At 42.2% G+C, this 14,199-nt stretch overlaps 2 pseudogenes; both read right to left on the reverse strand.

Annotated features, from left to right (window-relative positions):
* Nucleotides 1-4,648: 4,648 nt before the first annotated feature.
* On the reverse strand, nt 4,649-6,303 carry LOC140709574 (syncytin-1-like; annotated as a pseudogene).
* A 3,848-nt stretch (nt 6,304-10,151) lies between these two features.
* LOC140709597 (uncharacterized) lies at nt 10,152-11,290 on the reverse strand (annotated as a pseudogene).
* Nucleotides 11,291-14,199: the final 2,909 nt, after the last annotated feature.

Here is a 14,199-nt window from a genome sequence, read left to right on the forward strand (position 1 = left end):
TTGTCTGTCTATTAAGCTAGGTTCATCCACAAGGACCCAAATATAGGAGTATAGAATTCTTCTCAGGCCATCTTTAGTTTGCTAGAACAATTCCCCCTTTTTGGCCATTTTCTCCATTTTGAGTGATTGACCAAAACCTTAGTCACTGATGTTACTATCACCATCGTAAATGTACTTATATGGTCTTGAAACCCACTGGGAAATAGTAGAACAGTGGGTTTTTTAAGGAGGGAACAAGGACTGAGAAGAGGGTACCTCTTTATGCTGGAATGTTCTGTCTACAGGAGAAAAACAAAACCTGGTCTGTTCTAGGATCTATGTGTTTTCTTAAAGTCTTAGTTTGATTGTCACATTTAGCACGAGTAACTCTATTTTGTTTGGTTTGGCCTGTTGTGGCCTAGTGCTTGAGCTCAGTCCAAAACAATGGCCGCTCATAATTTTGTTTTAAAAAATTCCTCCTTTTTGGACAGGTTCTCACTTAAGTGAGAAAGTGACCAAAGCTTAAGGCCTTAGCGCCACTCTCAATTACCATCATTTTGGTTTTCCTGTCTCACTGTGTCATTCATAGGTTATAGTGGCCTCATGGCAGCAAATTTCTTTCAGGTTTTGTCATTCCATTTGAAGAGAGACCATTGACAATCTAGAGATGGCTGTATACAAACATTTAAAACCTTTGAGAGAATACAGTGCACCGGGGAGACTATTATGATAATTACTGAGGATAATAATAATTTGGAGTATGCTCCTTACCCACACCCAATGTCCCTGTAAGCCAAACTATCTAATATTAAGTAGATTTAAAAATGAGCTAAATGAAGAGTCTACTTGCTTGACTAAGTAGTCTTTTCATTAATCCTCTACAACGAAATTTTCGTAATCGACATTTGATGTATTTCTCCATAGGCCACAGGTGCCAGCAGCTGCACAGGTACTTTTCTCTTTAGCTAATTCTATTATTTAGCATAACTGTCACAGGAAAATTTAAAGTCGGTTGTGTAACCATAGCCTTTACAGTAAAGTCTGCTGTAGAGCCCATTACGAGGGATACATTTCTAATTATTGCCTCTTTTATTCTAAACCATGGAAAAAATGATATAATAAATGGTGTCCTCCTAGAAGAGTGAAGGCCTCCTGGCAATGTTTTCTTTAACCTGTGATGCGTGTTACAAGGAGTGAATCAATGTTCTGTTTCTGACTGATTATGAGGCAACATACGAACCATTAAAATTTTTCACCTACTTTGGGCCGCCTTCTTTTATCTATCAAAGTATAAGGTTATCCATGTATAAGGCTGGCTGAAAACTTCACAAATAAAAGTATACCCCATAAGTGTACATAACAGACCCCTTTTCCACTTATATTGTTCATAGAGGCATAAGCAATATTCAGAGATAAGAGTCTCGTGATAGTAGAAAAGTCTTGATCCGTGATATTGGGAAAAGCTGTTTACATCAAGGATGCCATCTTCTTCTGAGGGAAGACTTCACAGGTTAGTTTTACCTTAAGTGTTTCCATGGGTGTACAGTTCCAAGAGTGTGGAGGAACCCTTCCCAGTTGTGAGATTATGAACCCAAAGTTCAAGCTTCCAAAGTTTTGCTACAATGTGGATGGCAAAGACAGTCTTTCTCTGATGTTCTCAGAAGATCCAGTCTTCAGGTTCTAGACTGCCAAGGGTTTATCCTCAATGAACAATAGAAAGCTTTCTTTACCTGGTGAAAATATACAGTAGCATAATAATCTACTGTTACAACATCAGCTCTTTTGTATGGGAAAGTTTTTATACAACCAGAAAACATGCCTTGAAAATGAAGACTGAATGAAATTTTTTTATAAAAGTTTAAATGACCCATCAGGTAGCCAAATGTACATGAAAATTTGATTGTCTTCCCAGGAATATGGAACCAAACATTGGTTTAAACTATTTCCACAATTTATAAGTCACCACATCAATATATCCAATTTGGATTATTTTATCTTTTTCATGATGAGTCATGGAGTGCAGAACCTTTAATAACAAAACCTTTAAGGACTCAGGAAGGACAAGGTAGACTTCCTGGTTATCCATGAGTTCATGCTTAATATTGGACGTATGTCCTTCTCGAATCCTAGTTGTTTCTCCAATTTAGGTTCTTTAGCACTGAAAACTGATGGGTTATAATAGATAATTTGACTTAGACTGTGGAGTTCATTTAAATTGTATATCTAAACGATTTTAATATTGGCTGATTTGGCATGATAATCTGGCATACTTGGGTTAGCAGTTTTATCAACCACTCGTCTTTTTATTATAGTTTCAGTAAGTTTTACCCAGTCCAACTCTTGGGGAATTGGGAAATTCATGGGAAATTTTTACCCATTATATGATTTTGAAGTTATTAGAAAACTGTATTCAAGAATGTTTTTCAGGGTCCTTTCCATCCTTTCATGAACCTTTTAAAAGATGACATATTCTAGGATTTTGCATGCTTGTGAAGTTTTCAGAAACTGCATTAGCATTAAGCAATTAACTGTGAAAATGACTTTAAATACTTATAGTTAAAAACACAATTAACAAGGAAATTTGGTTATTTCTGTGGGCTACAATCAAGTAACATAATAACCTTAATTATGTTTGATAGCATATACTCAAACATATTAGAATTTTAGAAATCCCACACAATTTTGGAACGTATATCAATATCATTCACAAAACCATAACCTAAAGATTAAACATTATTTTTATTTTTACAGTACTTCCCATGATTTTTAAACCAAATAAGTCAAATGTCACTGATCCATTAGAGCATAATTGATGTTAAGTCCAATTCTTAATAAAACCTTATAGACAAATGTTTATGATCTTAATCAGTTTGATCATAAGGTAAGGATTTTATAAACCTTTTATAACCCTTTACAATTTTTGTTAAAGAGCAGATTAAGGCTCTAAGAAAAACTGTTGTGCTTTTATTCTGATGTTCAATTTACAGAAAAAACAAATAATACCACTTGCTCCAATGTTAACTTTTAGCGACTTTTACTTTTGGTGAAAACCTTGGCAAGTTTGGAATTTTAATTATGTACTAGGTGTGGAGCCTAGGACCCAGACAGAAATGCAGATAAGGTCTGACTCTTTCTAGTATCTCACTCCACGTGTCTCAGGCCTTACCTAGCTGTAAAGCAGGGAAGTTGTACAGTTAAGAGTCACAGTGGCATTTTATGAGACATTTAGGAGGCCTAATCATCTTTAAATTGTACAATTTTTTCAACTTTTTTGCATAAATTCCCATTCATAAATTCTTTCTTGACTTACACAGATGATCTAATACATTGTTGGGATTTCTGAATTTCTGTAAACATATCTATTTTTAAACAATCAGTCATTTTACTTTAGGAAAAATTTTATCATATAGGATTCATTCCTATATAAAATTTCTTCTCTTTATAACCCTCCTTGCATAACTAGTGAGCATGGCAAATTCCACATGTCTCTAGACCTTATTTAGAAACTCATGCTCCAAAATAAATTAAACAATTTTTAAAAGTAAAATAATTTTATGACCTTAAAGCATTTAGCAAACCTAATATCTAACCTGCATAATTTAGACCAAATGTTTTATCTTGCCAATAATCTTTAAAGCTGTTTTTATTTCTCAAAGATTACTAAAGTTACATGAACTAAAAGACATCACAGTTTTATTTTTTCTTTCTAAACATTTGACTTAAGTGCTTATTTTTGTTTAAGTCAATTAGTTAGAGCTCTTTTATGTAAGTATTACACACAACACATATGTAACTACATAGACAGACAGATAGAAGATTACTAAACTAGTTGTGTTACCGGGGTCCTTGCTCCCAGATCTCCCAAGATGGTGGTGGGCAGCTTCCAAAATGGTGGTGGGCCACTTCCAAGATGGTGACAAGCCTCGTATTCTCTGACCTGGCATTCTTGGCCTCACAAATTCCAAGGAATGGAATCTTGGCCATGCGTTGAGTGTTATAGCTCTATTAGAAGCCGTGGGTCACGGAAGAGAACCATGGAACCCAGTGACTAGTGTTCAATTCAATTAGGATGAGCCTGGGCACTTAGCCATGCAGGAACAATGGTAAGCCTTTAACCCAAACAGGAGTGGCAATGGGTGCCTCGCTGGATCAGGAGCACAGTGGACACCCTGCCGGATCTGCAGGGATGGAAGTCAGCGGTGAATCTGCGACGGCAGCAAACAGCAGTGGTGGATGGCAAGCAAAAGCTCAGCTTGAGCCGTAACAAACACAGACCAGAAGAGAGTGCAGTTGCAAGATATAATAGAGTGAAAATAGAGCTCCCATACAAAGAGAGGGGACTCAAAGAGGGTAGCCGTTACCGATTCGAATGCCTGGGTTTGTATCCCGATCATTGTCCTTCCCTCTGTGCTCTCAGGCAACAGATGATTGGCTACTTATTTACCTCCTGTTTTTGCCTAATTAGCTTTTTAGTGAGCTCTCTTTACTACCTGATTGGTTGGGTGTGAGCTAAATTGCAAGCCCCATGTTTAAAAACAGAAGTGGTCACCTTCCCAGCTAGGCTTAGGGATTCTTAGTCAGCCTAGGAAATCCAACTAGTCCTGTCTCTCAGTCCCACCTCTCAACAGGAAAACCTAAGTGCTGTTGGGGAGGTTGGCTGACCACCGTTCTAACTGCTTCCTGCTGAATTGGGACATAGTAGGGGTTGTGCAGTTGAGATTTTCTCAGGAGGGGTGCCTTTGATGTCAGTAACATCAGAGCATGGGCTAGCAGGCTGGACCAGGGGTCCGCAGTAGATCTTAGTCATGGATTGCATCTGGGGCTCCATTCAAAGAATGATTTATAGCTTTACAGCTTCGATTCTGGAAGATACAAATTTCACAAGGAGGTTAAAGATACAGGGTCCAAACAGGAGTAATAATATTATAGCTACTATAGGTCCTAAGAGGGGAGAATCCAGGGCATCCATTGGCTGAGGAGGCCCCAGGGTCCGGTGTTTTGAAGCTCTTCTGTTCTGTGTTGTATTGTATCTCAAATTTCTTTAACTTTCTCAGTGACGATTCTGGACTGATTAACATAATAACAGCATTCTTCTGCTAAAAAATAAAGATTCATGCTTTTGGCGGTTAGCAAGTCTAAAGCTCTTCTATTTTGAAGGACTGCTGCTGCTAGGGAGTTAAGTTGATCTTGCAAGGTGACCAGGGAGTTGGCGACCCTTTCCATGTCACCATTTAGTTCTTGAGACAGTTTGTAGTAGAACTGAGTAGAGGTTGTGATACCACCAATGTCAGTACCTAGTGTGCCTAGCACTCCTGCTCCAATAACAGAAGGAAGAATTGGTACTTTTTTGTTGTGGGGCTTGGGTACAACATGACTGTATACATCTTGTTCAGTATAGACGGTCATAGGGGGCACTAAGAATGAGAGGAAGTACATAAATTCTGAAGAGCCATTCAAACAATGATAGGCTGAGGTACTAAAGACAAAAAGTATTCCTGAGGGTAGGCAGACTATTCATGTGGGAGGAGTTACCCACCTGATGCATTGAGAGTTGATTGTGTCTATAGTATTGCTAAATTTTGCACAGGTGAGGTTTGAGGTATGGATTATTTCCAGATTGAAAACAAGAGGTCCTACTAATATGGAAGTGGTGTTCATTTCTGTGCTGAAGTTGTTCCATTGTTCAGGTACAGGGATTGAAATGTATGGCCTGAAGTTCAGGGGGCCAACAGTTAGTAGGGCTTTGGGCTGAGACTTCATGGATCCCAGTGAGGGTGGTATTAATTAGGCTTATCAGGAGAGTATCGGTACGGAGGGTTTCATGCAATTTTGAGAGATCTAGTTCTTTGTAGGGGCTGGGGTGCTATGTACCGGGTCAGTTGGGAGATTACTTCCTTTATGTGTTTTTCTCTTGCCTGATCTTGAATTCTACCCCCATCAGACATACCAGTATGAGTGAAGTAAATCCAACAGACAGTGGCTCCAAGTCCTCCAGGACAACTAGAATTAATCATTTTCCCTGTCCAATAATGAGTATTTGCATGCATGCAAAGAGTGGCAGAGTTATAGCACTTGTGGGGCAAATGGGTGTGGGCAGTGAAGGTGGTGGTTCCCTTAGATAAACTATGCGATGGGGCATCAATATTTCCAGGACACTGCATTCTACATAGAAACTCTTGGTAAGGGGAGCTACTGGTTGTACAGTGGCATGGAGGGAGTGCAGTGAGACTGAAAGGAGGTAAGAGAACAGTAAAGAGAAAAATAAGATAAGGGAGGGCCATGGGGATTTACAATTTTAGTTATTTTCCTCATAGTTGTTGCTTGAAGAGCAGGCGCAGATCCTCTAGAGATTCACAGGAATAGCTAGCATTGTCTCCTGAATTTTCGGGTTCCTTTGGCAATATCTAAGATTTGACTTGATTGTGATGTATCCAAGACTCCACTCCAGCCACTTTAACTGAGGTTGGGGTAGATAAAATGACTGGGTAGGGTCCTTCCCAGGATGTATCTAGGGATGGGTAATTAGAGGAAAGGGACTTGACTAATACCATGTCAGTAGGGTGGAATAATTCCTTTCCCTCTTCTCGGGGACAGGCTTCTTGTAATGTTTTAAGAACTTGTTGATATTTGGCTAAGGAGGTGATGTCTGCAACTAAGTTGGCCATCTCTCGGTCAAGTACAAGGTCATTGGTTAGGAAGGGCCGTCCATACAGCATTTCGTATGGGCTAAGTCCTGCTTTTTGGGGAGAGTTTCGGATTCTTAGCAAGGCTATAGACAACAGAGCAGGCCATAAGAGGTGGGTCTCCCGGGTTAACTTTTGCAGATGTCGTTTGAGTGTTTCATTCATTTTCTCGACTTTTCCTGAGGATGGTGGCCTCCAGACACAGTGTAAGTGATATTGTATACCTAACACCTGGGATACTCCCTGGGTTACCATAGCCTTGAAAGCAGGGTCATTGCCACTCTGTAAGCCTCGAGGAAGTCCGAATCTGGGAATTATTTCATGAACTAGTGCCTTTATTAACTCCTGGGCCTTTTCTGTCCTACAGGGGAAGGCCTCTGCCCAATCAGTGAAAGTATCTACCCAAACTAGTAGATACTGAAATCCCTGAGATTTGGGCATGTGGGCAAAATCTAGTTGCCAGTCTTCTCCTGGGTAATGACCTGTTCTTTGTTCTTCTGAAGGAGCTTGGTGATAAGGCAGGGGATTACTTCTTTGGCACACTTCACAGGCCCTGACTATCTGCTTGATAGTTTTGAAAAGGCCTGGTCCAATAAATAATGATTTGGCCATCTGATGTGTGCTATCAATGCCTAAGTGAAAGGTTTGGTGAAGGGTTTTAAGTAATTTCCATTGGTTAGCTGCAGGCAGAAGTATTTTTCCTTCTTCGGTGGCTAGCCATCCTGAAGGGAAGAAAGTATGTCCTCGTGAGGTTCCCCATTCTATTTCTTCTGTTGAGTACTGGGGCTTGGTTTCCCGGAGGAGATTACCCCATACTAGGGGTCCTTCTCTAAGCATTTCTAATGGAGGTCCCGCCTTGTGGCTCTTTTGGCTTCAATATCCGCTTGGTGGTTCTTTTCTATTTCCCTCGCTTTTCCTTTCTGATGCCCCCAGCAGTGTAAGACTGCCACCTCTTTAGGTTTCTCTACAGCCAATAATAATTTCCTGGTGGGTTCCTGATGTTTGATAGGTGCTCCCTCGGAAGTTAGGAATTCCCTTTCTCTCCATGTTGCTGCATGAGCGTGGAGGATAAGGTAAACACACTTAAAGTCTGGATATATATTTAACCTTTTTCCTTCTCCTAATTCTAGGGCCCGAGTGAAGGCTATTAGTTCTGCCAGTTGAGCACCAGTTCTTGGAGTGAGGGGATTACTTTCAAGTATTCCATTATCACTGACCACTGCATACTCCACTTTTTGAAGTCCTTTTTCTACAAAGGAACTTCCATCAGTATACAAGTTGAGGTCGAGATCAGTTAAGGGAACCTCTAAAAGGTCCCCTCGAGTGGCGTAGGTTTGAGTAATTACTTGTTGACAGTTATGTTCTATCTTTTCTTCATTGTCTGGAAGAAATGTAGCTGGGTTAAGAGTTGCACAAGTGTGCAGTCGCAGCACTGGCCCTTCAAGTAATAGAGCCTGATATTTAAGCAGTTGTCTGACAGCCACAGTCTCCTTTAGCAATGAGTATGCCATTCACATCATGAGATGTCCACACAGTAAGATCTCTTCTCTGTATTAGTTTAACTACTTCAGATACTAAGCCTGCTACTGTAGCCACTACCCATAAACAGTGAGGCCAACCCTTTGCCACTACATAAATTTCCTTACTCACGTATGTCACAGGTTGCAAGCTCATCCCTCGGACCTGTGTAAGGACCCCTAGAGCTATTCCTGTTTTTTTTTCTGTGACATATAAAGAAAAGTCTTGCCCCATTGGCAAACTTAACACTGGGGCTTGGGTTAGGGCCTTCTTTAGGGCCTGGAAAGCTTCTTCTGCTTCAGGTGTCCATCATACTAAATGGGTATTGGCTTTCTGAGTTTCCTTAATTAGCGTATATAATGGTCTGGCTATTTCGCCATGCCTGGGAATCCATATTCAGCAGAAACCTGTGATGCCAAGGGATTTTCTTAGTTGCTTTAGAGTTTTGGGATGAGAATAAGCCAGTATAGTCTGGATACATTCCTCACTGAGGGCCTTGGTGCCTTTGGATAATTTTAGCCCTAAGTATTTAACCTGCTGTGATCAGAGCTGAACCTTTGGTTTGGAAACCTTGTAGCCACAGGTAGCAAGGAAATGTAAGAGCATTTTAGTGGCCTGATGGCATAAGACTTCTGAATGGGCAGCTAAAAGTAAATCATCCATGTGCCGAAGGACAAGAGTGTCCAGGTATGAGATTTGGCTCAAGTCTTGGGCTAATGCCTGGCCAAAGAGATGGGGGCTATCCCTGAACCCTTGGGGTAAAACAGTCCAGGTGAGCTGAGATGTTGGGTTTGAAGGATCTTCAAAGACAAACAAGAATTGAGAGGCAGGATGTACAGGGATGCAGAGAAAGGTATCCGTAAGGTCCAGGACTGTAAACCACTGTGCTTCCTCCAGTATTTGGGAAAGCAGAGTATCAAGGTTAGGTACAGCTGGGTATAGAGGGACAATGGCCTTACTGATAATCCTGAGATCTTACACTAACCTCCACTGTCCTTTGAGTTTCTGTACTCCTAAAATTGGAGTATTGCAGGGGCTATTGCATGGTTTTACCAGGCCTTGGGCTTTTAGGTCCTTAACAATCTTTTGGAGTCCTTGTTGGGCCTCGAGTCTAAGTGGGTACTGCCTTTGGTAGGAAAAGGAGGTGGAGAAATCTTTTAGTTTAACTTGAACAGAATGGGCATTCTTTGCTTATCCATATTGTCCTTCTGTTGCCCAGACTTCAGGATTAATTCCTTCCTCAAGCAGGGGACAACAATGGGTGTTCCTTGTCCTATATTCAGGTGTATAGTGGTCCTTGCTTTTGCTAGAATGTCCCTCCATAACAAGGGAGTGGGGCTTTCAGGCATAATTAGAAAAGCATGTGAAAAGAGTAAAGCTCCCCAGTCACAACTTAGTGGCTGGGAGAAGTATGTAGTGACTGGCTGTCCTAGGACCCCTGGGATAGTGACAGATCTGGAAGACAGTTGTCTGGGACAGGAGAGTAAGATTGAGAAGGCCACGCCAGTGTCCAGGAGACAGCTAGCCTCCTGGCCCTCAATGGTCAAGCACACCTGGGGCTCTGTGAGGGTGATGGCATGGGCTGGTACTTGCCCTGGGCACCCTCAGTCCTGCTGCTGGATCATATGGTTAGTGGCTTCTGACTCAGAGGACCTTCATCCCGTGGGGCAGTGGGCCTTCCAGTGATTCCCTTGACATAAGGGGCATGGACGAGGGGGAACCTTATTTCTACTTGGACAATCTTTTTTAGTGTCCTTGTAGGCCGCACTGGAAGCAAGCCCTATTAGGCATTCAATTTGCCCAGATTTTCCCTTTTCCAGAGTCTTCAAAGTCCGCTTGCCAGAGGTCCATGACTAAAGCAGTGGACTTTTGTTTTATTCCGTTTGTCCCATTCCCCTTGCTCCTCCTGATCTCTATTATAAACAACTGAGGTTGTCAAGTTCAATAGGGTTTCTAAATTTTGCTCCAAGCCTAAGGCAGACTTTTGAAGTTTTTTTTCTAATGTGTGTAGCTGACTTAGTGATAAACTTATCCTTTAAGATTAATTGGCCTTCAATAGAGTCAGGTGACAGGCAGGTATGCTTCCTCAGTGCCTCCCTTAGTGTCTCCAGAAAGGCAGTAGGATTTTCTTCTTTTCCCTGTGTTATAGTGGACATCATTAAATGATTCATAGGCTTCTTCCTAGTTTTCCTTAGTCCTTCTACCACGCAAGTTAGCAAATGTCTGCAGCAGCAATCTCCATGTTCTGATTCTGTGTCCCAATGAGGGTCTACACTGGGAACTCCCTGCTGGCCTGTGGGGAATCATTCTTTTTCCTCTGTTGTCATCCTATCATTGACCTGACTGAGATACCAGAGATCGCCAAACTCTCGGGCTGCAGTTATGGTGGCACTTCTCTCATTTGGGGTTAGTGTCTGATCTAGCAGTAACATTATATCTCTCCATGTCAGATCAAAGGATTGTCCTAACCCTTGTAAAACATCAGTAGAGCCATCAAGGTTATCTGAGAATTTACCTGGATCTATTTTAATATGCTTTAAATCTGAGAGAGAAAACAGTATATGCACTCTGGCTGGGCCGAATCCTCCTCCTCCCACTGCTTGGAGGTGGCATAATCGGGGAATATTGGCACTCTCTGGTTCATTGTTCATCCCTTTGTCTCTCTCCTTTTGGACTGTTTGGGTTGAAAGGGGATCCTTATTAGTTGGGGAAGGAGTCAGGCGGACGCTGGGGTAGGGAGGTAGACTCTGAGGACTTCCTGCAGGGCATAAATCACACTTTTTACGTAATTGCGAGTTGTCTCTTAATGAAAAGAAAGTTTGTACATATGGCACTTCACTCCATTTGCCTTCTTTTCTACAAAAGAGGTCTAGCTGTATGATGGTGTTATAATTTACACCTCCCGCAGGGGGGCCAGGTTTCTCCCCCTTGAAGAGGATATAGTGGCCAGGTGGTTCTGCAAAAGAATATGTCATTTCTTTCTTAGACCCCCCTGTCTGAGGGTCAAATTGGTTCCTATTCTCTAGAATACATCTTAAGGGCATTTTTGCCTTGGGGGGAACATTTCCTATCTGAAAAAAGAACATAGGGATGCCAGCACCCCTAGTCATTTTGTGATAAGCATTAGTCCTACAGCGTCCTCTATGGTCCTAATGCTTATTCCTTTCCAGGATGAGTAACCACCCATGGACCTCTGCTTATTGGATTAGTTACACTCACCAATGTAGCAGTCCTGCACCCCTTTTCCCGCCTTTCTTGACCGCAAAGAAAGGGGTCCGGGGTGCTGGATTTTAGTGTCCAGTGTGTCCAACATTGCCTTTATGCTCAAGGGTGAGTCCTAGAGCTGGGCTGGGTTCCCGAGAATTTCATAACAACCCAGCTGCCCCATCAAGATGCATTACCATAAACAATTCTTATGCAAATTCATTTCAGAGAGGGTGTAGGTAACCTTTGGAGTCAGGATTGAGATAGTCTTTTTTGATTCTGTAAGTACTTTAAGGCTTGGCTGAGTGCAAACAGCTCGCATGTTTGAGGAGATCAATTATTAGGCAATTTTTCTAACTCTGCTTCCACAAGAGTCTCCCTATTAATTACTGAATACTCATTGTGGCTTTTTCCTCAATCACCTGGGAGGAACCATCTATCATCATGTCCTGAAGGGAGTTCCTCCTAGGTCTGGTCGGACCTTTGTATGGTAATTAAGATTTAAATCCCCTGTAAGGAAATCTGCTGTGTTAAGGGAATTATCAGTGGTTGGTGTTAAATTACCTTTTTCTAACAGAATAGCCCCATACTTGAAGATTTTTGAGTTAGTATGCTATCTTTTTCCTTTTTTGACTTAGAATAATTCTGAACTGGTGAGGTGTGCTCACAATGAGGTTTCCTCTAAAAGTTGCTTTACTACTTTCTTCTGTTAGCAAAGCAGTTGCCGCTACAGATTGAATGCATCCTCAGGTTACTGGGTTAAGGATTTTTGATAGGAAAGCTACCGGTTGTCAGTGGTCTCAGTGTTGTCAGGCCAGGCCCTTGTTTACACTGACAACAAGGTAGTATTTGAGTGTTATAGGGTCATGGAGAAGATCTTCAATTATCAATTATAGGTTTTAAATTTACTCTGGCTTTTAAAGGAATAGGGCACTATTTTATTTTTTTTATTTTTATTTATTTATTTATTTATTTATTTTTACTATTTCTATCTTTCTCTTTCTTTTTCTCTTTGACTCTCTCTCTCTCTCTCTCTCTCCTCCAACTCTCTCTCTCCTCCATCTCTCTCTCCTCCGTCTCTCTGTCCTCCATCTCTCTCTCTCTCTCTCTTCCATCTCACTCTCTCCTCCAACTGTCTCTCTCCTCCATCTCTCTCCCTCCTCTATCTCTCTCTCTCTCCTCCATCTATTTCTCTTTCCTCCATCTCTCTCTCTCTTTCCTCTGTCTCTCTGTCTCTCCTTCTGTTAGCCATTACAAACTTGGGGCCCTGGCAAGGGTGGTGGGGAATGGGTCCCACATAACTGCCCATGTCAAGAGCTGTATACCTAAATCGGGAGGGCACCAGGGATAAGACTCCCTGGGTTTATAGCTTAGATGCCTAAGGACACAGCATAGAGTTCCTTAGATCCCTTTAGAAATACAACTTGCTAGAGGAAATGAAAGTCCGAACCATTAGTATCCAGGAGGCAGGGATCAGAGGAAGTAGATTCAGAGGTAAGGAGAATTTTTGGGCTACACTTTCAAAAAAGTCATGGTTGGGACCCAGGAGGTATGGGTCAGAAGGAAAGGTAGGGGCGCTTGCATGGGTGACTATTGAGTAGAGACTTCTGGCTGTGCCATTATCTCAATCTGCTAATGCCAGGAGCTTGGGATGAGAGCTTTCTGCCTTTAGTCAGCCCTTAGCTCCCCAAGAAAATTCAAAGTGGAAGCTGGCTCCAGGCAGACCAATATTTCCAACCCAGAAGGGTTGGTGGTTGTTAGAAAGCCCTTCCCCAGATAACCTCACACCTGAGTCTTAAGTCCTGCGGCCATGCTAATCATTTTTAACCAGCTGACAGGTGCCTAGTATTTTCCTCCAATTCTAAGGAAGGATAGGACAGAAGCACAAGTGAAAGTGGTCCAATATTACTGCTTTGGAGGTCTCTTCGTGGTCGCCAAAATGTTACTGAGGGGAGCGGTTCTTGCTCCCAGAGCTCCCAAGATGGTGGTGGACAGCTTCCAAAATGGTGGTGGGCCACTTCCAAGATGGTGGCAAGCCTTGTGTTCTCTGTTCTGGGATTCTTGGCTTCACGGATTCTAAGGAATGGAATCTTGGGTCATGTGGTGAGTGTTATAGCTCTATCAGAAGCTGTGGGTCATGGAAGAGAACCATGGAACCCAGTGACTAGTGTTCAGCTTGATTAGGACGAACCTGGGCACTTAGCCATGCAGGAACAATGGCAAGCCTATAGCCTGATCAGGAGCCTCGCTAGATCAGGAGCACAGCGGACGCTCTGCCAGATCTGGAGGGATGGAAGTCAGCAGCGAGTCTGCGATGGCGGCAAACAGCAGTGGTGGATGGCAAGCGAAAGCTCAGTTCAAGCAGTAACAAACATGGACCAGAAGAGAGTGCAGTTGCAAGATTTAATAGAGTGAAAACAGAGCTTCCACACAAAGGAAGGAGACCCGAAGAGGATAGTCGTTGCCAGCTCGAATGCCTGGGTTTATATTTCGATCATTGTCCCTCCCACTGTGGTCTCGGGCAATAGATAATTGGCTATTTTTGTACCTCCTGTTTTTGCCTAATTCGCTTTTTAGTGAACTCTCTTTACTACCTGATTGGTTGGGTGTGAGCTAAGTTGCAAGCCCCATGTTTAAAGGTAGATGTGGTCACCTTCCCAGCTAGGCTTAGGGATTCTTAATCAGCCTAGTAAATCCAGCTAGTCCGGCCTCTCAGTTGTAAGATTTTTCAATTGCCAGTTTTTAAGTTTCTTAATTGATGGCTTTAGGATGGAGGACTTAGAAGAACAGGGCCTGAAAAGGGTCTCTGGTGCCT

Source organism: Chlorocebus sabaeus, chromosome 21 (genome assembly GCF_047675955.1).
Source record: "Chlorocebus sabaeus isolate Y175 chromosome 21, mChlSab1.0.hap1, whole genome shotgun sequence".
Lineage (NCBI taxonomy): Eukaryota > Metazoa > Chordata > Mammalia > Primates > Cercopithecidae > Chlorocebus > Chlorocebus sabaeus.